The sequence below is a fragment of the Mercenaria mercenaria genome, chromosome 18, assembly GCF_021730395.1.
Source record: "Mercenaria mercenaria strain notata chromosome 18, MADL_Memer_1, whole genome shotgun sequence".
NCBI lineage: Eukaryota > Metazoa > Mollusca > Bivalvia > Venerida > Veneridae > Mercenaria > Mercenaria mercenaria.
Window position 1 is genome coordinate 40,782,577 of NC_069378.1, and position 26,519 is coordinate 40,809,095.

Here is a 26,519-nt window from a genome sequence, read left to right on the forward strand (position 1 = left end):
TCTGTAGAGCTTTTGAGCGACCATTTTTTAAGAACATTAAACCAATTATACCTTACCCCCAGCAATTTGCGAGTACCCATTTACAGCTGGGCCGACTGAGGCAATCATGATAAAGTGCCTTACCCAAGGTCACACCGCAATGGGATTTGCCAGGAATCGAACCTGGGCCTTCACCTCTGTAGGACAGCGTATTAGCCCTATCAACCAATGCGTCCGCACGAGTTCTTCATTGATTTATGTTAAATTATGTGGTATGTAAGTTGTTGGCTCAGCTCAATCCAGGGTCGTGGGTTCGACCCCCAGTGGGGTCAGGACTTCTCATATGACACTAGTACTGGTTATTCCAAGAAGCGGACTCGAGATGGTTTTCCAGTAAGTTTAAAAACTCTGCACATTTAAAGCAAAAAACTCTTTTTTTCATTCCCAAACATCTTACTCTCCCAATATTTCACATATTTGTGGATGGAACCCCTTCACAAAAATGAGTGAAAAAGTACAAAAATTTTAATGTGGAACACTACAATTTCATAACCCCATTAGTTTTCTAAGTCCTAATTTTTTTCTAAGATCTTTATCATTTCAGCTGTGAAGACACAGTATGTTTTTTTGTTTAATAGATAAACTTTCTCAACATTTGATGAATGTATATACACCCAAAAATGCCCCCCTTTGCAACTTTTTAGTTGTTAAGTGTCAGATTTCTTTTATTTTTTTTTTTAAAAAAAATTTAGATTATACTTTATTTGAGCCATACCATGAAAAACCAACATACCGTATTTGGGTTTTGGGCGCCCAGCATGGATCCAGACCAGCCTGCGCTTTTGCACAGTGTGTCAGGACCCATGCGTTCGCTAACAGTTTCTCTAATTCCAAGAGGCTTTAAAAGCGAACAGCATGGTTCTTGATCAACTGCGCAGATGCGCAGGCTGGTCTGGATCAATGCTGGCCCACAAATCCACTATGTTGGTTTTCCTCGTGGCAACGCATCATTTTCCTTATGTGGCCTATGGGGATGATAAGGTCTGGTATTGGAGGTAAGGGCCAATACACAAGTCTGGACCATTGTTTAGACTTTTTGTTTTATCATAATAAGCTACTGTATAGCTACTGTGCAGTAAATGATTGCAGTAAATGAATTGCAGGTGATATTTCTCACCTTTGTAGCAAATCAGTTCTCCCCTTATAACCAGTTTGGAAAGCTTGATTGAATTAGGGCTAAATTTAATACAAAAAAGTGATAAGATAAAACAGTGTTTTTTATCATATTTTTGATTTACATCTCATCATTGCTGTTTTTTTATCAAAAATGTAAAAAATGCATTCAGGCACTTAGCTTTTAGAAATAATAAATTATGTGTTTTTTTGAACAATGATATATCTTTATTGCTGGATTTTATTATACATAAAAGAAACGTTATTTGACAGCACTAGGGGAATTATGCATTTTAATTATAAAATCCTTCTGTCCATATCCCCTTTTTATCTATTAAAAATGCAACTGACGGCTTTTTTAATTTCTAATAAAATTCAGCAATTACATTTTTTGGCGGGTTTTTATTTTGTTACTTTTGATAAAAAGATCATAATCATTGAATAAACAAACTTGTAATTTCTCTTAAATAATTATTTATTGTTAAAGGAGTGAAAACTGCTTTGCTATAAGAGTTGTAATTTAACTGACCAGGACATTACCAACATGACTGAGCAATCAGTATTAGTATATTAAATCAGTTAAAATAATTTGTGACATTCTGAAAAGAAAAAAGAAAAAAAAACAGCAATGCATAACACAGAAAATAACCAATTTATCTGTAGGCAATAAAATTTATGATTCTCGGCAATATCAAGTCTACAGGGGTTTTATGGACCCCTAATCTGACTGGACCAGCCCAGGATTTTGTATATGGGGATTAAAAAGTCTGGTATTTGAGGGGTGGGGGGGGGGGGGGGGGGAGGTCACTTATATTACAGCTACATTAACATTTTTTTCAAAAGGGGCTCTAATGTTATTACTGATACATTTTTATTAAATAAACATGTGATTCAGATCATTTTACTCAGGATTTTTAATGTATATATAAGTTACTACAAAATTAATGCTAACTAAAAAAATCTTCACATTATACATTATGTGATCTACGGTGAAACTTTATATAACTAAAAAATGACCTTTGATACTTTCCCTTTTATTGATATTGAGTTGAATTAATATTAATTAAAAAAAGATGTTCCAAGTGGTGATTTTTTTTTCATAAAATAAAATTGTTGTCTGCATTCAGATATTTCCTCATAGCTGATCACTCCACTGTAACAAAACCTATATTATCAACACATATAAATGTATATTCAGATTGGGTACTTGAAAGTCAATGGTTGATCAGATGACCATCTTTAATTTAATGGGGAAAGTTTAACCAATATTTGCAGCTGGAGAGGCTATCACCACAGTTCAATGATTTAGGTAAGGATGGACATTCTTACAGATCTATATGAACATGGTGAATGGTTCTTTATAAAAGTATTTGTAAGTTATACTATAAATTTTTACAAATCTCATAGACTAGCCACTAGACTGATAATTAAGAATTATGAAAAAAATTCAAACTTTGTCATTTTTCTTACTTTGATGTAATAGTGTCAGATGCCACTCTAATTTAGTGATTTTATTTTTGGAGAAATTACCTTTATGTAATCACAGATTGTAGACTAGCTATATTCACAATTTTAGAAAAAATTTTTTTAAATATATTAAAAATCGGGAGCTAGTATAACAGATATCAGTGTGTTTACTGGCAAACATGCCATTATGCATTAGATAAACATAATAATTTGTAGTGTCAGTTTTACAGATACGGGTATGTTAAAAGGAAAAGTAAGGCAATAGGATTGGAAAAAAAATCTTGCCCATATTTATCAAAGTTCTAGACTTAAAAATCTTTCTAATTTTTAAGATTTAGAGAGTAAAATACTTAAAGTTTGTAAAGCAGTTGTGTTTTCATTATATTTATGTATGAAATGGTGACAGTTGACATAAAAATTTTTGATAATGCAAAATTTCTCTTATAAGGAAATCTGGAAAACTTTAAGAAAAATTGAAATTTTTGTCTTTGGGAACTTGGAATACTTACCAAAATGTAGGTACGTTGTAGTAGAAACTGAGTCCTTTATTTGCTTTTTAACACTTTTGTTTTTTTTTACCTCTGTGCTTTATATCATCTTTGCACTATAGATTTTTTCTTAAAAGTAATCTAAAAAATTAATATACTTCCAGTTAAGACAATGAAATAGAAGAACTTCATGCTAACACTTGCATCAGTGGAAGTACTTCTTATTGGATAGAGAACTTAAAAGGGGTCAGGGATATTTGTAATGTTTTATATCAATATTTTGTTTTGCCTTTTTAAAACCATCTTAATGGAGCTGTGAACTGCATAGGTGGATTATCCATCATACACAATGTTTAGCTCGACTACTCAACCTGGCGTAAGCATTGGTTCAAGTTTATTTTTTAAAGTTAAATAATTTTAGCTTTCAAAAGATACTGTATGCACATGTTTGACAAGGGACACTGTCAGCAATATTTTCAGAGTGATGCCCCATTTTTATTTAGAAATTTGATTAACAATTTATCCATAATGATAATTATCTCTGCAATGCTTTGCAGAAAGGGGCCCAAATTTACAAGGCTAGACTTTGATAGACTAGCTTCTGTTTTATCATAAACAGTTTTCTTTAAAGCTCCTGTCATACACAGATTGCATGTGACAATTTTTCATCTTTACAGCAAATCACTTCTTACCTTTACAACAAGTTTAGAACACTTGATTAAATTAGGGTTAATATGAAAAAGATACAATAGACTTTCATTTTATGATGAATAAAGTTTTATTACAATGAAATTTAATTAAAATGAAAATGGAGCATTTATTAATTTCTAATAAAATCCAGCAGTGATAATTTTTTCTGGTTTTATTTTGTTACTTAGATTAATCATAAAAATTGAATAAAAAGTACTTGTCACTTCTCTTATTGTGTTTTAAATATATTTTAATTATTTTGTTAGATACGGGTGAATTTTTCTAAAAGGATGAGAATTGCGTTGCTGTAAGAGTAAATTTTTAAATTTGGTTGGGAATTACTCAACATGACTGAGAAATTACAATTTGTATATCATCAACTAAAAAGTGTGATATTCTGAAAAAAGCTGCATTTCAATCAATAAAATGCAAAACACTGGAAATAACCAATTATGTATGTACATATCTCTTAAATTTATGATCCTCTGACTGGACTACATGTCAAGTCCACAGGTGTTTATGAATCCTTATCAAATTGGTTTGGACAGGGTTCTGTTTAGTGGGATTTTAAATATATAGGGAATAAATTTATGCTAGTTGACCTATAAGAAAAATGTAGGGTAAAAATTTTCCATATAGCTAGTTTGGTCAGAATTTGGTAGAAAATGAGCATTTTTTATAAGATCTTGTCATCAAACCTATTGAAAACCAAGGTAGGTAACTCTTTGGTTGAAATTTTGACTTAAAAGCATTGAGCACAAGAACTTTAGAACACTATCAAAATCATGTGTTTCTTTTTTTTTTTTCTTGTTGTTGTTTTCCCTTTTTTTTTGTTTTGTTTTGTTTTTTTGCTACATTAAAATGTTAAATGTCAGTGTGACCTTCATATAAAGTAGCATATTATTAAGCAAAAAGCAGACTTGTTAAAAAAAATGATTTTAAAATAAAATGTTTTGGATAAAACCAAATTTACTATTTCAGTATGCAATATATTTTGTCATTTGATACTGCAATTAACTTAATTAAGTGGACATCATTTTAAAATATTATTCTATCTGTTTTAGGTCAGCCATCAGCTTTTGAAGTTGCTTTCTTGGCAATCATGCTGTCCAGTGAGTTCATAAACCCTATGCCAGGGCCTTTATACATGGTTTAAAGAAAATGAAATTTTTTATTCAATTTGGGGAAAATTTTATTTAAGGAGGACTTTCATATATGATGAATATTCAGCGGATTATCTTCAAGTGTGCACTTCATAGAATCACAGTTTCTAGGGGGTTTTCAGTTTAAAGTTAGATTGATTGAAAAATAAGTAAACCTATCATACTCGCCATGGGATCGGCAATTGGCATTACACCAGTTTTAAGTTTTTCTTACCAGTCCATATTTTAAAAGGACCTTTTTAAAGTATTGAAACTTACAACAGTAAATTATCATCATTATAAACCCTGTTTTAAAGGGAAAAGTACATAACTCCATCAAGGATTTTACTGAACATGGCCCTTTGAAACTTTTGTCACTTGTTTAAATAATATCTCTATAGGCAAGAGTTAATAACATGTAGAGTAATTTGGTTGAAAATTTTGTCCCTTTGGACTTTGAAATTGGTTCAGTTTTTGTACAAGTTCACATTTTGACATATAGCTTTGAATCTTTCAACACTAAGTCTTTTCCATTACAATAATATAACTTTAAAATAGTTGTTCAAACATCATCACATCCCCACATCATATGACACAAGATGCATAACTCTTGCAAACCCAAAAATTTAAAAAAATTATGCCTTTTTTGCTTAAAATGTACTTGTATAGTGTTTTGATACACTTTATCTTTTATCTCTCATATTACATAATATTTTAAAACAGACTTTTGTTATTATGCAATATCTTCAACAGCCATTGGAGCCATTAGTTGGTGTTTAGATCCTATAATTGTAAAACATAAAATAAATGTTGAAAGTTTCATAAAAATCGTTTCTTTAATATGATTTCCATATAGAATCTAACTCCCCTCCCCGTTAAACCCATCCAGTTTGTTAAACACTTCTTGAAAAATATTTTTAAAGAGTCTTAGAGTTTCATACCCGATAACTATAATTGAGCCGCGCCATGAGAAAAACAACATAGTGGGTTTCGCGACTAGCATGGATCCGGACCAGACTGTGCATCCGCGCGTCTTGTCAGGATCCATGCTGTTCACTAACAGTTTCTCCAATTCCAATAGGCTTTAAAAGCGAACACATGGGTCCCCGACCAGAATGTGCGAATGTGCAGGATGTTCCGGATCCATGCTGGTCGCAAACCAACTATGTTGGTTTTCCATGGCACGGCTCATATTTTTTGATTGACCTACTTTAAAAAATTATTTTGTTAGATTTCTTTACCGGAGGGGTAATATATCGAACGTCATGCTGTAATCTGACGTCATAAATGATGTCATAATTGATGTCATAATGGTCTCTTACCAGTCCATGCGTCAACCGTTGTTTATCGCAGAATATATAGAGCTTTATTTCCTTGTTTATTAGTAATCAAGGCGTAAGTCCGGGGGGTTAAATACTGAAGCATCAGAACGATGAACCTTGGTAAATTAGAAAATAAATAAAAAAGGCCTCGATTGTTTTCATTCTGACATGCACATGCACACTCGGAGAAGGAGGGGTATATTGTTTTGCAGATGTTTGTCATTGGTCGGTATGCAGTCGGTTTCCGGATAACTCAAAATCTCTTGAGCCTAGGACCATTAAGTTGATAGAGAGATTGGTCATATAAGTCCAACTTACATAAAATATATAGAAAAAAAAATAAACTATTCTAAAAAGAAAGATTGGGGCCTCCGTGGCCAGTGGGTTAAGGTCGCTGACTTCAAATCACTTGCCCTTCACGATGTGGGTTCGAGCCTCACTCGGGCGTTGGAATTTTTCATGTGAGGAAGCCATCCAGCTGGCTTACGGAAGGTCTGTGGTTCTACCCAGGTGCCCGCTCGTGATGACATAATGCACGGAGGGGGACCTGGGGTCTTCCTCCACCATTAAAAAATGGAAAGTCGCCAATGACCTATCATGTGTCGGTGCGACGTTAAATCCCTCCCAAAAAAAGACAATTATTTTTATTAAAAAAATCCATTTTTTCAAGGAATGTGGCTTTTATGCAAAACGCCCGATTTGATACCGCCTGGGTACCCAATTATTTATACCCGTTGGTGCAGAAATCATTCCTGAATATAAAAATAAGTGAATGGCCTGATTCATGGTGAAAAGTATGATTACTCAGCAATTTTGTCTGATTTATTTGTTTATTAATCAGTACATAATCATATAAAACGAGTTTTATATATAAAAGTAAAAAAAAGTGCATTTATTTAGAAATTATTAACAAACAATATACACTATCTGATCATTTATATGGCATTTAATTTTATATATCATAATGGTAAAATAAGTCTAAAAGCTAAGACCGCCCGTGCGATTATCACAGCTATACCCGAAACCGTGTGATTCTCAAGCCGTTTTTTGTAGAGCCCGTTGTCCAAATGGTTTTTCGGTGTCCGTCCGTATTTTTGTTGTCCTGACCATAAGGTTGTCATTGATTGATTGTGGGATTTTAAAATAACTTATCACAATTGTTCACCAATCATTAGACGGCGTGTCGCGCACAACACCCGAGTAAACATCTTACGGTCAAGTCACACTGAGTTTAAAGGTCAAATACGGCCATTATTGACTTTGTCTGGACAATACTTCATCATTGAATGTGGGATTATAAAATGCCTGGCACAATTGTTCACCATCGTGAGATGGTGTGTTGCATGCCCAAAACCAGCGTCAATATTTTAATGGTCAAGGTCCCCACTTGGAGTTTAATGGTTAAATATTGCTATAATTGACCTTGTCATTGAATGTGGGATTAAAAATGATTTGGCACACTTCTTCACCACCATGAGATGGCGTATCGCGCGCAACGCCTGTGTCAATATCTCAAAGGTTAAAGGGCAGACTTGAAGTTTAAAGGTCAAATATGGCTATAATGACCTTGTTCGGACAATAACTTTGTCCCTTGAATGTGGGATTTTTAAAATAACCTGACACAACTGTTTTATTTGGCACAAATGTTTGTCTCGGTGAGACAGAGTTTCGTGTGCAACCCCATTTCCCTTTTTACAGCCGGCAGGCCGACGTGTTGCCTTGGGCATCTCGTTTTCAAAGTAATATGTCTAATACTAAGACCGCCCGTGCGATTATCACGACTATACCCGAAACCCTGTGATTCTCACGCCGTTTTTTCAAAGGATGGGCTTTGATGCACACGCCCGATTTGATACGCGCCTGAATCCCAATTATTTATACCCGTTTATGCAAAACAATCCTGAATAAAATTAATTTTTCATAATGGTATATAAAGCTAAAAACTAAGACCACTCGTGCGATTATCACGGCTATAAACCCAAACTGTGTGATTCTCACGCCGCCGCGTAGTTAACGCAAGATACGGAAACCTTAAGAAAACTTTTAATATGAAATACTTTATTACTTTTCCATTTTTTTTTCAAAATATGTTGCTTTGATGCTCACTTTGAGGTTGCTACGCACCAGAATAAATTTAAATTAATAAATAAATACCCCGCAAAAAATGCCTAGTACCCGCCCAGGCCCCGGATTTTTTTAATAGTTTATCAGCTCGTGGGTTTTGCATTTCAGTCCAATTTTGATGAAATATATTGAAAAACTGAAACTATTTTTAAAAAAAAAAGGCACATATTTTCATGAAAAAAAAACCTTTTTTTTCAAGTATGTGGCTTGATGCTCACCTCCGAATTGATACGCGCCTGAATAGCCAATATTTTATACCCGTTGTGCAGAAATCAATCCCTGAACAATTTTTAAGTATCATTTGGAAAATATGTGTACAACTAAAACCGACCGATTACACGGCTATACCCGAAACCGTGTGATTCTCACGCCGGGCCCAGTATTTATCACAATATACGGGAACTTTTTAGACCCAAATTTAATATGAAATATTTTATTAATTTTCCATTTTTTTTAAAATATGTTGCTTTGGTGCTCACAAACCCCAGTTTCTTCACACCTGAATATTAAAAGAAAAAAAATACGCCATTAAATGCTGGAATTATTCTTGAAAAAATTAATACATCGTACTCGTATTTTATATATGTCTTAAACCAGGAAGGTCTAATATGTATCAGTTGTTCCAGCTTAGACTAACAACGTCCGTTTTGATTTTAACGGCCCCACGCCGAACCGCAAAAATGTTAAGTAACCGCCCTGCCCCGTTTATTTTAATGAATCAACTCGTCGTTAAACATTTATTTAATGCACTACACGGAAAAAACACGTCGAAATTAATTCCCCAGGAAAGCTGTGTTGCCACGCAGAAATTGCTCAATACAGAATAATTATTTTCCCTTTTAAAAAGAAATAAATATATTTTCATCAAAATGTTATTACATTTTAGTGTGCACCCTTGCGATGGCCTCAAGCCCCGCATCAGAAAATAAAGGTTTTTAAAAATAATGCAGAAGTCTTTCTGAATCTTTTTGCATTTTTATAGGTATATCATATATACCTACAATTACGCCCCCTGCATAGACATTTATCGTAGTATACTCTTCACTAGCCCCCCCTGGATTTTTTAAAGTTCGTATCAGTTACTAAGCCGCCCCTGGATTATCAAAGATTTTATCAGTTCATAATATTCGGTTTAAAAATAAATGTACGAACACGTGTTAACACTATTTTTAAAAGGTCTGAAACATTTTGTTTATGAAAAAAAACAACACTTTCCTTTTTCTTAAAACTATGTTGCTTTGATGCACACACCGAGTTGCTACGCACCTGCATATTAAATATCATTCCTGATAACCTTGTACGTGGTTTTTGTATATATGTCTAAAACTAACAACACCCGTATGATTTTAACATACGCTGTACGTCATATTTCTCTATCAAAAAGGCGTCAATTATAATCCGCCCTGGTTTCTATAAAGACCTATTAGCTCATCATAAAACATTTCGTTCTATTGCAGTACACAAACATATTTATAATTTGATTTCGAAGATAGATAGATTTCTTTTTTCTTTCAAAAAAGAAGAGCGTGCAAAAGCTATAATTATGTTTCCACGCACATAAATAGTCCGCTTATACAGAGTATAATTGTTTCCCTTAAATAAACATTTTACCAAAATATTATTATATTTTAGCATGCACGCACGTGTTTTCCCCATCATTCTCCGCCCCTGGATTCCTAATATTCATGTCAGTCCAATTCAGATAAAATATTGAAACTATTCTAAAAAGAAAAACTTAATTATATTTATGAAAAAAAAAATCCCATTTTTTTTTTTAAAGTATGTGGCTTTGATGCACAACCCCGATTTGATACGCGCCTGAACACCCAATTATTTTATACCCATTGATGCAGAAATCATTCCTGAATAATTTTATGTATCATACTGGTATATGTATCTAAAGCTAAGACCGCCCGTGCGATTATCACGGCTATACCCGGAACCGTGCGATTCTCACGCCGCCGCGTAATTATCACACGCGTGGTAATATTACCACGCGTGTGATATTCACGCGACACCGGTACAATTTTTAGTTCCCATTCTGTTGTTCTTGGGAGCGGTAAACATGTTTTAGCTATCCCATAACCGGGGCTCATAAATCAACACCACTACCAAAAGCATGTATTGAAAGTTTTTTTTTAACGTTTTTTCTCATTTCACGTTTTTACAAACATGAAATTACCCATAATTTTGCATATTATATAACAATTCGGTAAACTGGAACATAGTTTAAAGAATAGTAATTTTACAATTATTTAGTGTACGGATGAGTACGACAAGTTTTTTAAGATTTATATGAATTCTGTGAAAAATTGAACTGATACTTCCTAAAATCATTTCTATGATTCCTAAAAACAAACATTCGCAACTTGTTACACGCAACGCTGAGTTCAAAAGGGAGTAAACAGAAGGAGAATGCAGAAATTCAGCAAAACATACCATGGATTAGACTGCATCTTTTATCCTACATAAAGAGGTTGTTATGGAAGAAACAAAACGCAGATACCAGACATCCATCTGCGCATTAAACCAAATACGTCCCAGGCAAAGTATCTAAAAAAAAAACATGTATCAGTAACAACACGTGAAATGCCTTGTTTGTACACGATTTTTCTCCCGTTAATACATGGGCGGATCCAGTGAAAAAAAGTAGTTTTAATGCAAGAATATATAGCATCGTGCACAGTACTTGATGTATTAAGTTGAGTTTAGACCACACTTTGTTTGTACAGTGTAAGATACTTATATATCTATGTTTTTAAAAATATGCTGAATAAGTTTGCACACGAAGTTAAGGTAACACACTAATTCTGAGAGGGTCTATGTAGCATAATTGTACTAAACCAGTATTATCAGAATGATTTTCACGAAGTTGACGTGGGAGGAAAAAGTAGGTTACTAGGTTTTGGTGGGTCTTTAATGAAACAAACTAGTCCACAACTAGGTGACACGATTATCTCACATAGGTATTTTATTCATATTGATTTGTCTCATAGGTTTACGTTTATGCTGTTTTGAACGCTTACAACTTACCATGTAGGAAAAGTATCAAGAAGGAACTATGTAATAAATTATAGAGAATGAACATTATAAAAGAACGAGGACACAGTATGTATGTTATGATGCTCAGGTAAAGTCTTACCTTAAGATGACGTTTACTGTATTACTGTTTTAATTTTGAGTTTTATTCAAATATGTTTCAAACATTTTTCTATAGATGACAGTCTTTACATGTGAGAAAAAGTTCTGAAACAACAGACTAGGATTTCTGTGGCCGAGTGGTTAAGTTCGCAGACTTATCAATAAATTACCTGCCTCTTACTGATGTAGGTTCGAGCCTCATTTGAGACGTACAACTCTTCATATGAGAAAGCCATCCAGCGGGCTTACAGAAGGTCGATGGTTCTACCAAGGAGCCCGCCCGTGATAAAATAATGTCCGGTGGGGCACCTGGCTTCTTCCTTCCTCCATGTAAAGCTGGAAATTCGCCATATGACCATTGTGTCGGTTTGACTTTAATCCCAGTAAGTACAAAAGCAAAACCAAAGAAGCAACAACATTATCTTTTACACTTAATACCTATACGGAACTACTTGATTATCTATCAAACAAAGTGTTTCCAAGAATTACACCTTAAAATAAAACAACATCAGCAAAATGTAGTAGAGAAGCATCTAATCAATGGTATAAAACAGAGCACGCTATTGTCACTGTGATTACAATAATAGATTATTGATTATTTTGTAAACCAGACCATTTCCGAATTGATTATTTTGTGAACCTGACCATTTCCGAATTGATCATTGCGCATTTAATGACAAATCTCACCGGCAAGGAATTTCCTTCAGCCATTGTACATTTTTATTTACTTCCGACATGACAATTCCTTTAATTCATGAGTACAGAATTACCTGATGTATAAAGCAGAAAAACTATATTTTTGTGTAAAAATATTTGCTGATGAACGTTACTGTAAATAAAATGGAAAACTGAAAAACAGAAATTAAAATCAGTAATATATTTGACTTTCAGACAGGCGTATAATACCGAACAGTTAATAGATATGCCGTATATACATTTTGATACTAGATATGTCCTTCACCTTACCTGATGTATAGGTACTTCTTTTTATTATCCCCCCGCCAAAGGCGAAGGGGATATTAGAAATGCTCTCCGTCCGTGCGTGCGTCCGTCCGTCCGTGCGTCCGCAACGATCTTTGTCCGGAGCATAACTCCAAAAGTACTGGAGGGATTTTCTTCAAACTTCATACACTGATAGAACACATTTGGAGGAAGTGCAGTGTGCAAGAACAATAACTCTGCCTTGCCTATTTTGTGAGTTATTCCCCTTTATCATATTTTCTTAAAATTTTTTGTCCGGAGCATAACTCCAAAAGTACTGGAGGGATTTTCTTCAAACTTCATACACTGATAGAACACATTGGGAGGAAGTGCAGTGTGCAAGAACAATAACTCTACCTTGCCTACTTTTTAAGTTATTCCCCTTTATCATATTTTCTTAAAAAAATTGTCCGCAGCATATCTTTTTCATGCATGGAGGGATTTTGATATATCTTGGCACAAATGTTCACCACCACGGGATGGAGTGTCATGCGCAAGAACCAGGTCCCTAGTTCTAAGGTCAAGGTCACACTTAGAGGTCAAAGGATACAAGAATGAAAACCTTGTCCGGAGCACTTCTTCTTCATGCATAGAGGGATTTTGATATAACTTGGCACAAATGTTCACCACCACAAGACAAAGTGTCATGCGTAAGATCCAGGTCCCTAGATCTAAGGTCAAGGTCACACTTAGAGGCCAAAGGTCAGATACAAGAATGATTTTGTCCGAAGCATTTCTTCTTCATGCATGGAGGGATTTTGTTGTAACTTGGCACAATTATACACCATCATGAGACGAAGTGTCATGCGCAGTTCCCTTCTTTAGAATTACTTCCCTTTGTTGTTACATTAAATAGCTTTTATTGTAACTTTTTCATTACTAGTCGTAGGGAAAAATCGAAACCTCTTTTCAGTAGTAAAACATGCATGCTACATCCAATTTTGAAATTTTGAGGTGAATTTTGACCAATCTCTACCAAGTAAAGATTTTTGTGTGGACTTACAATTTTTTTTTTTTTTTAAAAGATTAACTTACATTAGTTGTTACTATAAATAACTTATGTTGTAACATTTTTATAATTGACCACAGGGAAAAAACAAGACCACTTTTCTGTGGTACAACCTGGATGTTACTTTCCAATTTTAGGTGTATTTTAAGACATCTCTACCTGGTAAGGAGTTTTTTTGTGGACTTAGAAAAACAAAAGACTTACAATGATTACTAAACAACCACAAAATTAAAATTCCATTTGCAAATACAGCTGCTAGAGTAAAGAAATTTGCTGTGATGAGCATATATTGTGACATTCTGGCACTCTTGTTCCCTGTTAGCTTTCCATTCCTTCTTTTACAGTAGCCATATAGAAAAACATCATACAGCTAAACTGTTCATGAAAATTAATAAAATTTAGCAGTAAACCACCTCACCACTGAATAATTCTTTCTTCCACATCTTTAAAACCCCTGATGTGGACCACAACTAAACGGTTTTTCAAAGCTTCTCCCAAAATGAATATTTTCAGACACTAACTTGCCAGGAACTTTAGCCTTCAATTATAATATGCCCGGCGGAGGGATTGGCCATGTCTAACATGGCTCTTGTTTACATTGAAATGATCACGATCTCTAGTTAAAACTTTGTTGCTATATCACGCTTTTTGATACTACCGTGGCATAAAAATGACACATGAACCTTTTGTTATTTTGCAAAAGTTTTTTAAAAAATCGCAAAATCAAACAAAGTTGATTGTGCATTTTTTTTAATCAAATTCTGCCATGGGGTTTTATGAAGGACACGGACGTGTTCGGGGCCAACATGACATATCGACGCCCCAGAATAAGAAGGGCGTAAGTGTAAGTTACGCCCTTTTGTGAATTTTACATTTTTTAAAACTACATACCAAAGGGCATAATCCTATTTTTAAAAAAAGTTTGTTACTAACTGTTGTGTTGACCAAATTCACCAATAATAAAAGGGCGTAAGTAAAATGTTTTTCAGAATCATAGTAATAGAAGGGCATATCTGCACTTAAATGTTATAACAAAAGGGCCCACTTACGCCCTATAGAACTAGAAGGGCGTATCTGCACTTAAATGTTATAACAAAAGGGCCCACTTACGCCCTATAGAACTAGAAGGGCGTATCTGCACGCACTTAAATGTTATAACAAAAGGGCCCACTTACGCCCTATAGAACTAGAAGGGCGTATCTACACTTCAATGGTATAACAAAAGGGCCCACTTACGCCTAATAGAACTAAAAGTTTTTTTTTCATTTTGCCGAAAACTATGGTTTTCCACTTACACCTTTCTAGTTCTAAGGCGTCGATATACAGAAAACAGAACGTGAAGAATACGGGTCGGCAAGTAATGAACAAGAAATATCAAACTGATTTGTACGCACCGAATTAAATTGCATAAATACAGTAAGCTTCGAATGAAATAATTCGTCATTTGGTCATTTTTTTCTGCATTGAGAAGAAAGGATAGATAAAAATGGTAATAATTGCACCCGAAATTGATTTGTATTGATTTTTGTATGTTGCAGATGTCAAATTAAAACGCTTATGATCGGACGAACCACGCCCAATGCTTTTGTACTACTACTGATTTGCTGGCTATAAATAATTATTATCCTATTAAGAAACTAACTAGTTCAAAAAGGATCATATCGCATGAATAGCTTACACTAAAAACTTTTTCAATTTAGATTTTTATTTTATAATTCTATAGTACATTCACGAGTATATAGTCTTTTTTCATTGATTGTTTTCCTTTTTGAGCTGCTGATGTTTGTGCTTTTCTTGTATTTGTTTGTGAACCCTGTAATATAAGCCGTTTTGAGATTTGCGTCGTAAATTGAATGTATAGAAGAACACAGACAAGTTCGCAAGCGTTCGACGCGAAGTTTTCAAATTTTCAAATATAATACTGGTATACTGATGTTAAAAAATGCAATATTATTATCACGTAATGACAATACTGTATTTACACACGCACCCTAAGAATTTTTATTTAATGACTATTCCTGTGTTTAAACTCACATGAACATTTTATCAGTAAAGAGCTGCATTTAAGTTTCTGAATCCCTTGCAAAATACAGTGCTTTAGGGTATAGCGGAGTTTAGGGTATAGAGGAGAGGTTGATGATTTTTGTATTTTAACTAGAGTTATTGTATAAATTTTCATATAATTCTTTTACTGGCATGCAGACAGACATTGTCATACATTTTAAATGTTTGCTTGTTGTGCTATTTTTCATATGCTATCAAATGAAAATTAAAACTATCCTGTACTTTATGTAAAAAGACATCAGTGAGTGAAAAGTATTTGATAGAAATTTTAAAAAGCTGAATGTTTTCTAAAACAGTATACACCATTATTCTGAATTATTGTAAGAGTCATAGGAAGTGGTTTTAGATGTGGATTTCAAACTAATAATTGAAAAAAAAAAATGACCAAAGCTATCCTGTACTCACTAAATCAACGCATATCTTAGGCATATGAAATAGAGATCAATATAATTGCACCTTTACTAATCCTACCAGGTGTTCTGTATTACAAAAGTGGTTCTATTGTGACATTTTGATGCAAGCAAAACTGTATTATCTGCACTATTATTTACATACTGGTACTTCATTTTATTATTGGCTTGTTAAAAGTTATTTTTTTACCATATGTAAGTTGACAAAATCATAGGAACCATGTCTTGAGGGGTAAATCAAACTAAAATGAATAAATCCTAAATAATTTTGTTGTACAAAAAAGTATGATATTGTGTCTAATACAGTTTTCATTTTCCACTCGATTGTATAATTGCAAGGGAAGTAAACTAATAGATCTCTACTTATAAGTACTAGCCCAAGGCAAGAGTTGTTATTCTTTGTGGATCACAACTTTAAATTAAAAATTAAAACTTCTGTTATTGATATTAACAAAACTATCATAAACTTCACATTTGTGAAATCATTTTTGGTTATTTCAAAGACTTGGAAATCAATTTCTAGACTTTATTTAATGTAATACTATCATTGAAAATTTTAGGGTCTATGTCTACATATGTAAAAGTTGGCATGGAGAGAAAAACACGTGATTTTCTATTTAATCTGAATGTTTCGAAAAGGATGGCTGTTTTCCGTTAAATACAAAACACTGCTTGATTTCCTTTCTTTGATTCGGATTGCAGGAAAAATGTGTTAGCTATCCGCCCGCTATACCCCAAAACACTGTACATGAAACTAAAAACTACTTATATCAATATCTGTAATATTGTCAGTTTTAATAAAAAAAAATCTCCTATATTGTTTATTCAATGTGTTAGCAATATTAGAGTTTATAAAAGCCTTCTGTCTACATCTATGCATTGTCGCTTTTCAAAATGTACAAATAAATAATAATCCAAGTAATAGTTATAATTGTTTTGCAATTGCTATTAAAGTGTTATGTTATTTATTACAATTAACACGAGGTAAAAATGAAAAGGTGCACTTAAAGGTTATTAGGAGAAGCTCTTGAAGACTTTTGTGTTACATGATTATATCTATAAGTCTTTGTTTGAAGCTGAGCAAAATATTAAAAATTTAATTTCCTACTCCCCGAGCTGGACAGACATTATGAAATCTTGATTGTTCAAATAATGTTTTCACTGACGTTTTCAACAATTAAAAGCTGGACTAATATCACATCATATCCATTGGATTAGTTTAAGGTTTCTCGCACTTAAATCAAATAATGCAAATAACCGCCTCGATAGCCTAGTGGTAGAGTGTCCGCTTCGAGTGCGGGAGGTCGTGGGTTCGATCCCCGGTCGCGTCTTACCAAAGACGTGAAAAATGGCACCAGAAGCATTAAAAGGGAAACTGGCCTCTTCTCTCATACCCTCGTGGCGATGGATTCCATCAAGAATGAGGTGTCGAGAGTGATTAATATAAGTTGTAGAACTTCCTTCACAATCGACCTAAAATAAATTATGTATAAACTAAATCAAATATGCAGACTTTAAATAGCCATTCTTGAGAAAGGTTTAGAACATACTTTAAATTTTCCCCAATACTGATAAAACGAGCAGCGTATATGTCTCATGGGAATGGATAGCTTCATGGCATGAAAATTCTTAAACCGTATATGCGGTTTCGAACATGAAGGGCAAGTAATTTGAATCCAAGACCTTAATCGCTTATCCAGCCATGGAGGATCATGTAGTACGTACCGATAATATCCGTATGTTAATAATTATTATACAAGATTTATGTAGCATCCGTTTTCATAATAAACCCGTTCAAATATGCTTTATGTGTAAATACAGCCACAAAGACGTAAAATTAACCCTTTAGTAAAGACACAGTGCGGTCTGACCAAAGGAACAGAGCGAGATAAAGTTTTACCGAGAGAGAGAGAGAGAGAGAGAGAGAGAGAGCTCCTTTAGATACAGGCCAGCTTCCATCGCTAAACTTATTGCGAATGGAGGTTTCTTTAATGTATCATGTGTATATCACCACCTCTGTTCTGAGGAGAACTATTATTGATAGGAAGACACACAACAGCATCATAGTGTAGTATATAGCATCATTGGGTTCAAATCCCAGACCACTGGATTGACAGTTAAGCTTAATACCGCTAGATCATTGGGCCACCAATATATTTAGTGACGTTTAGTTTTTTTTCTGACAAAATTATTGCACATTTTTACAGCTAGCAATTACGTCAACTATTTTTAAATGTTTTACACGTATTACAAATTGTTTGCATTAAAACTATTTTTCAAATATTATAATACCAGATGAGTACTAGAATATAAACAAAAGCACTTACTACTTTATCATTTTTTTTAAAATCTGTATATCCACTGTTTGCCATGTATATATTTTCAACATTGAAACTTACATGTCATCATTGGACATTTGGAATGGATATTTAAAAAGTAGTAAATAATTATACAAATTCAATATATCAAAACTTCTTGCAACATCAGTCTGCAATATTCAGCGCAGTAAGCGGTCACTCTAACAAAGCAGATCTATTTTGATTGTGAGTCATATTGTTATTGCAATAAGGTAACGGTTTTGGTGTCGGTCAGTGAACTATATAACGCAATATAATTAAAACACAAAAGCCACTCAGCACCCAAACACTTATATTTTAAAGCATTTTATCGCATTAAATGAAATACATTGCATGAGAATTAAAGCACCTGTCTGATAATACAAAACAGTAAATTACACGTATGCTGTATACTCGTCTGTTAGGAATAGCACGATATTAATCCCGATGTCAGTTTTATAAATAGCTGAACAAAGTGAAATTCGTAAATCAGTGTAACATATGCTAAACATCAAATGTGCAATTTCACAATTTATTTTGAAACCACAATTTATGTCTAACTTATATTGCAAACTGTTCTATTCTTTAACTTTGAACACATCTATGGTACTTTACAAATTCTTCATCATAACGCAGTTTGATATATGTATATATACTTTGAACTAAAATTCAATTAAAATTTCAGACACATCCAGTCTATGATAAAATTCCTTTATCATATAGATGATAAGAAGTGTGTAGCTTTTCTTCGAGATAACAACATAAGTGACGTTTCTCATAAGAAATCTTTAAAACATTTTTTTTTTTTTGATCTATTTACAATCCGCGTAGAACACATTTTCACCTTAGAGGAATATCTTTAGCATTCTTTAGCTCAATAGTTGTTCCATTTTTATCCTCAACCATTAATTTCAGAATCTTCCCGCGTGAGAACGGATAGTTACATACTTCATTTTCAGCATTAACAAGTGCGTCATCTTTCGCGGCCTCAAAAGTTTTAAACCAGCCACTAACAACTTCCGTTTTTTCCATGAATCCACCAGGACCAGCATTGAATTCAGCTGCCCAACGAAATTCATTTGGCTTGTTGCTACTTTTCGTTTTATTCGACATGTTTCTTTTATCTTTATGTTTGTATTTTGTCAGGCCACACTTTGTTTATACATAAAAATTTATTTATGTCCTTGCATTTGGCAATGTAAATCACTTCAGATGTTCTCCAACTTATCTCCAAATACGTAATAGTTTTCAAATACATTTTGTAATGTTACGATTAAATAAGTAAGCGTTCATGTTAAAGGTTTTAAATGCGTGGTTATTTCTTTATAACTCATTTATTCAGTCTGTTAAAGTGTAATAATTCAATGAAACTCTTAATATGTTTACGACATATTATATAACCTTCCCTGTTTAATCCAAACAAATACCAACTGATCGTAAATTGTTTTCCTATATCCTGTTTGTCGTTTCGTTAATAGTTAACATTAAATCTGAATGTTCTTTTTCATTGCAGTTTAATCTGTTTCTCTTTAGTGTAAAATTCAATTAATTGTCTTCATTTTGCACCAAGTCCGATGAAAGAATTAGTATCGGCTTGCAGAACTTATCGATCATAATTGTTTCCACTTGTTTCTACGTGTTTGATTTACACCAGTCAACTTTCTTTCGCCTGTAATGTTTGTTTAACGTAGTGAAACCCCGAACGAAAGGGCCAGCCAAGCTGGCTTTTGAGACATTTAAAATCATTGAACAGTATTACTTCCAAATTCCTACTTTTTAATGTCAGGCACCAGGCAGGCAGGCAATCGGTAACCATTATTTAACTAGCTGGCGGCTCACAAACCGTTCTCTCTTCAGTAACAAGTCCCGCCTCTGACAGGGCTCTAATCTTCGACCTCCCGATTGCGGAGCCTATAAATTGTTTCAATTTTAAAACTTGGACCAGCAGCAGAAATAATGAAAATGTAATAAGGCAGAAAAGAAAACGAAGACAAACTCTTATCGATTCCGTGTTAGAAAGATCAATTTACGCTCCAAAAGTTACATTTATCCAGATTTTTTTTTCACATTGGGTTATACACTTTACATGACTTTCCGAACCCACAATGACACAAGAACTTTTCAATTAGAGATTGACATTCAAATTATAACATATTTGAAATGATGCCATTTCTTAACATAAAGTTACAGTAGTGCGCTAATTAGCGTGTGCAATAAATATACACCAAATTCATATGATTTAAATTCTATGGGAAAAACTGTTTATTTTGAGAAAAAAAAATGTCTGCAAACCTTCTTACTTTACTTTTTGATCATACGCTTGAACACACGAGAATTCAATTTTACTGAGAGAAAAAACACCAAAAAAAAAAAAAAAAAAAAAAAAAAAAAACCCACAAAACAAACATTTCTTGAAATAAATTTCTGCCTTCCTATCCTAACGTTTTGGTCTTGTTTAGATTATCGAGAATATATACTTATTTTAAAACCTTATGAAGTAGTTGGATGTATTATATCAGCCCTTTAATATGCAAATATTACGACGTAAGATAGCACTTCCGAATCTTTATTCTTGTTTACTCTATATCAAAGTATATGTCCTACATTTATTCTGTTCATCATACAAACTAATACATCAATCAAAACCATGCAATCTTACCAAAGTCGGTATCTCAGACAGGAAGACAGCTGGTACTAATGTACGTTCTGTCCAATAGTTCTTAAGGTAGTGAAAGAATAGTTAAATTCAAAATCAGATAATAATGAAAATATGCCGAGTTTTTAACAAATATGCAGTTATTTTGTTTCTGCGGCAGCGTAAAACAGAAAAAGGTACACATTTGAAATGTATTGATATAATTTGGAGATATTATTATTTTTCCAACTACAATGAAAGAAAATTTTTCTTCTAACGTTTGCTTTATTTGTCTATTTACAGTTCCTACAAAATACTTCTGCAGCGTGCTAATGATGACAATAGAATGTAAATTTAGCATGAAAATCATTTTTAATTGTGGTCAGAATTTGAAACTCTTTAAACATGGTGTACGAAGATTTTCTTTTGAAATCAATTAAAATTAGGCTTTTCCAAACATTAAAAAATTCTAAAATAGTTCAATAACAATAACAAACAAAAAGGTAGAGGTATATATAGAGGATAATTGTTGGTTTCGGTGTAATATCACGTTATAATTTCACCGAGTGGGCACCAAAAGTGATATTTTCACGAGTGGCGCAGCCACGAGTGAAAATAACAACTTTTGGTGTTCACGAGTGAAATTACCGTGATATTACATCGATACCAACAATTTTTCTGTTTATTTTATGTCTAAAACTCTACTTTTGTTGTGTTTATTTCAATAAAATGTCGAAATTTGCGGGAAATTTTATCAGGAAGCATCGCAAAGATGACGACATTTTAACGACGTCATCGTCATATTGTTTCCAGCTTTCAGTACGCTCGGTAAACTTTTTGACGTTAATCCGGGTATCAGATTTGATAATTTTCACTGAGTGGCCAGTGTGTTTATCAGGATATAATTCACCGTTATATTTCGATAAACCACCGAAAAACATAAAATAAAAAAGGGTCATTATAACAGTAGCTAGATCTGGGATATTGTATTCGACTCTCGTGGATTTTGCAAGGTCGGATCACAATCGGCGCTTTCGCGCCTCGAGAGATCCGATCTGAAAAAAAAAATCACTCGAGCCGGATACAGCATCACCACTACAATATAACCGACCAGTTACGGCAAAGCGCTGAGCACTACAGACGCACATGTCAAAGTAAGTCCACTGACCCGAAAGGATAAGTATCGAAGCTGCTTTACATACTAGCCCGAATTATACTACACTTTCGTACTGGTTCAACATTTGCATATATATACTCAAATCTCTGTTTTCATGTCTCCCAAATCAGTAGTGACAGTTTAGTCTTTTTAACTGATTGGGACCAGAGAAGCTATATATTCTCTCTCTGAAAGTGAGCTGGATCTCGAGGGTAATGTACATTGAATATATAGAGATAGTTTGCATTAAGGGATATAATTACATTCAGATCAGTTGACTTTCCCGTACGTGAGATCCGCTAGGATACAAGTTCGCATTATAAATTATTATATAGTAGAAAGAAATTATTATACGAACTAAATCACCACCACAATATACCAGACCAATTACGGCAAAGCGCCTAGCAGTACAAACGCACACGGACATGTCACAGCAAGTCCACTAACCCAGTAAGATTAGTTTCGATGCTGTCACATATTACATATATATATATTTTCCTCTTGCTATCTCGCATAGGTGATGCAGATCTATAGAAGTGCGCTGTGATTGATGCTGTTTATAGAAGTAATTTCTGATTGGTCTAAATTTGTACATACTATTGTACATCGAGTACTATTAGTATTTGCTCAAACAAATGGTTGATCCCCTTTAGGTTAAAGGTCAGTAATTAAAATCCTTCTTTGTTTCATATAAAAGCGACAACTTCAGGTCGTCTTTACATATCTTTAAAGAACATCAGTTTTTCCTACACCTAGTTTTCATGAAAGTTCTACCACAAATTAACGAAAAAATGAAAAGAAAATAGGGGGTTCAATAGTTTCTAGTGAAATGCCAGTCAGTTGTGGTCTGCTACCCTAAAAATGGCGCATATCTGCTCTCGTCCGCACAATAAACACCTACTTCGGGTTTCGATCTGCAAAACTTGCCATGTGGGATGTATGAACATGAAAACCATCTCATTTCATGCAGAATGTATTCTATGAATGAAAAAGTGTGATTAAAGCACTCGTTCTACACGAATTTGCGCAAAAAAGTGGGAACATTAGGATCTATTTATTATGGATTTCTTTCGACTACACCACGGAAGCACATTTTTCGACCGAATTACTGACCCTATTCCTTTAGCAATTGTAGACCGAATTACTGACCCTATTCCTTTAGCAATTGTATAATGTAATATGTGATTCTAGCTTTCAAATATGACTGTCACAGAATTTAACCCAAATCGACCATAAATAACCAAAATCTTATTATCAACAGCAATACAACTATTATTATAGCAATGATAGAATAAAAAGGGAGACAAGCACTATTTGTACTTATGTGCATTAAATATACAAGCTATTCTGACACAAATAAAGTTAAATATATACGGCACAATCGCACAAAAGTATCGAATTTACTGCATATAAGTCTGAACACACCACACATACTGATGAAAACACACCGTATCCGTACAAGTGCAACCCAAACTCCTAGGCAGTGACCTCCCTTGCCGCTACGCTCTCATTGAGATCACCGCGTAGGAGTTTGGTGCAACCCGTGTAATGATGAGATTGGTTAAAATTAATTAAAAACATATGAGCCGCGCCATGAGAAAACCAACATAGTGGCTTTGCGACCAGCATGGATCCAGACCAGCCTGCGCATCCGCGCAGTCTGGCCAGGATCCATGCTGTTCGCTAACAGTTTCTCCAATTCCAATAGGCTTTAAAAGCGAACAGCATGGATCCTGACCAGACTGCGCGGATGCGCAGGCTGGTCTGGATCCATGCTGGTCGCAAAGCCACTATGTTGGTTTTCTCATGGCACGGCTCATATGTAAATAATTAAAGTAAGCATACAATGGATAGTAAACATGCACCGTTGAAACTTGATAATTGAAACGTGATTTACATCAGTAAATCTGCTATGTTACGTAATACCGGTTAATTATTAATTGTTTTCCAGACAGATGTAAAATCATTCACTGAACAACTGGCTATTAACATGTACTGTAGCCTGATGAAAAATGTATTTACGACAATTAAGGCCGTTATTCCAGTTTCATTAATGGCGTAATCAAAATTCACTAAACAGCTGTAGGATAAAAGAAGGATAAAATTTTCTAGTACATCTAAAATATTTGATTTAAATGACTGAGATGTAACCAATTCTAATGAAACACCTAACAATTTGAAGGATCAAATTGGAAAAAGGTGACCTTTTTGGACGGTAGCCTGTGTATGAGAGACAGTGTAAGGAAAAAATCATACATTACCAACGTTCTAACACACTCGAAAGGCCTTTGTACGATTAAGTGTTTTGAATCTATCAAATCTCCAAGTACAGTTTATTTTGTTACGTATGTCTAACTATCTTTATATTACAAAATCCTATGAAAACAATTTGCATGCCATATCCTGCACTGATAAGAAAGCCAGAAAAGGGATCAGTGAAAGAACATACTCGGCAACTTGAATTAGTATGGTACATTTCTATATCATAATCATTCAAATGAAGAAACAATTGATGGAAGCAAACTCACAATATATACGCTCAATTATTAACGACTTTGATCTACATCTGTACAGAATGTTTAAATGTGCTTATATTATTAGTCCATTGGCAGGAGGAGACTATAGGAATCCGTCCGTCCGTCCATCTGCAAATCTGGATGCTGCAATTACCCAAAAAATATTCAAGCTAGGTTAAAAAAACTTGGTATGTGAATAAAAGGCAATATGTTGATTATGTACGTACATGACGTATGTTTGTAGGTCAAAGGTCAGGGTCACAATTAAAGGTCAAGTGTTACTGCTCAATAACTTTTATATGCATTGATGGATTATCTTGGCGGTACACACATACGTTCCCCTTGATGAGACAGTATATCAACTCATAATCTATACTTGTCGGTTAAAGGTCAAGGTTACTGTTTAAGGTCAAGTAAAAAAAAAAGCGTTTCTGCCCGATAACTTTTGATTGCATTGAAGGATTTTTTCATAACTACACAGAAATGTTCTCGATGTTTAGATTATATGACCCATGATTGTCGGTCAAAGGTTAATATCACTATTGAAGGTCAAGTAAAATTGTTTCGCTTCATAACTTTATGTGCGTCGATTGATTATTTTAGTACTGCACACAAATGTCCCACACGATGAGACAATATATCACATACATGATCTATTCTTGTAGGTCAAGGTCACTATTGAAATTTAAGTGAAAAAATAGTTTTTGTTTCTTAGTTCTTAAATGCCTTGAAGCATTTTTAGTCTTAACAGTGTTGCTAATAAACCGCAAAGGATGATATATATACCAGTAGGGGACTTCTGTATTGCCATTGCAATACTCAGTCACTTATTCTGCAGAGTACTCTTGTTGAAAGACTGGTTATTCTTTACATTTTAGCTAAATGCCATGTAACAACAAAACCATTATTATAGTGATGCAAAGAATGGATACATTTATAATTTGGTAATATATTTGTCAAAGGAAAACGTGTTCTACAATTACTGTTATCATAATTTGATTAAATAGCTATTATAACACTAATAATTTCGATCAAGAAGTAATACGTTAAATTGTTAAAATCATACAAAACATACAGCAACACCAAATTTACTTGTTGCATTTCTTTAAACTGATTGCGTGAAGAATATTCCATTTTTCTATCACATTTGCTTCGTATTTCCTTAATTAAAGCTTTTATATAGCGAAGATATTTTATTGGATAAAAAGATTATTAAACGATCGCAAAAGCTGAGATTGCGTTAGCTTACATGTACTTTCGTAATATTTCGAATTACGTTACACACCGAGGGCCAATACGACAACCCTTGGACAAATAACAAGGCCAATATGAAATTGCTTGATTAATAACTTTATATTATTTGAACGGGTGTTTACTGAATATTTAGTTACTGAATAGCGAGCAGTGCAGACCATGATCACACATCCGCGCAGTCTGATCTTGGTCCGCACTGGTCGCAAATTCAGAATCACTTGCCGCCAGCAGGCTAAGGGTTAAAGAGGAACGTGTCTTCATCAGTGCAATAAATAAACTGTTTGCCGTAAACAGATATTGCGTTTATTATTATTTTATGAATGTGCTATTTCTTAGGTAGATATCGCATGGAATTTAATATTCATTTTGTACGATCGCTTATAAAGAAATTATTTTCATTTTTTTCGGAAAAGGGCATGCTCTAATAACAAAATATTGTTATCTAAACTTTTAATGACAGAAACCATTTATATTTTACATTCATCTATGTACTCAGGAGGCTTTTTTATTTACTGATGACACAGCTAATTACAAAAAAAAGTTATTAGCAATGAACATTTATAAAAACACAAATGAAAGGAACTGTCAGAAAGGTTAGTGGCCCGGAAGTTGCGAATCGCAAGTACTCAATG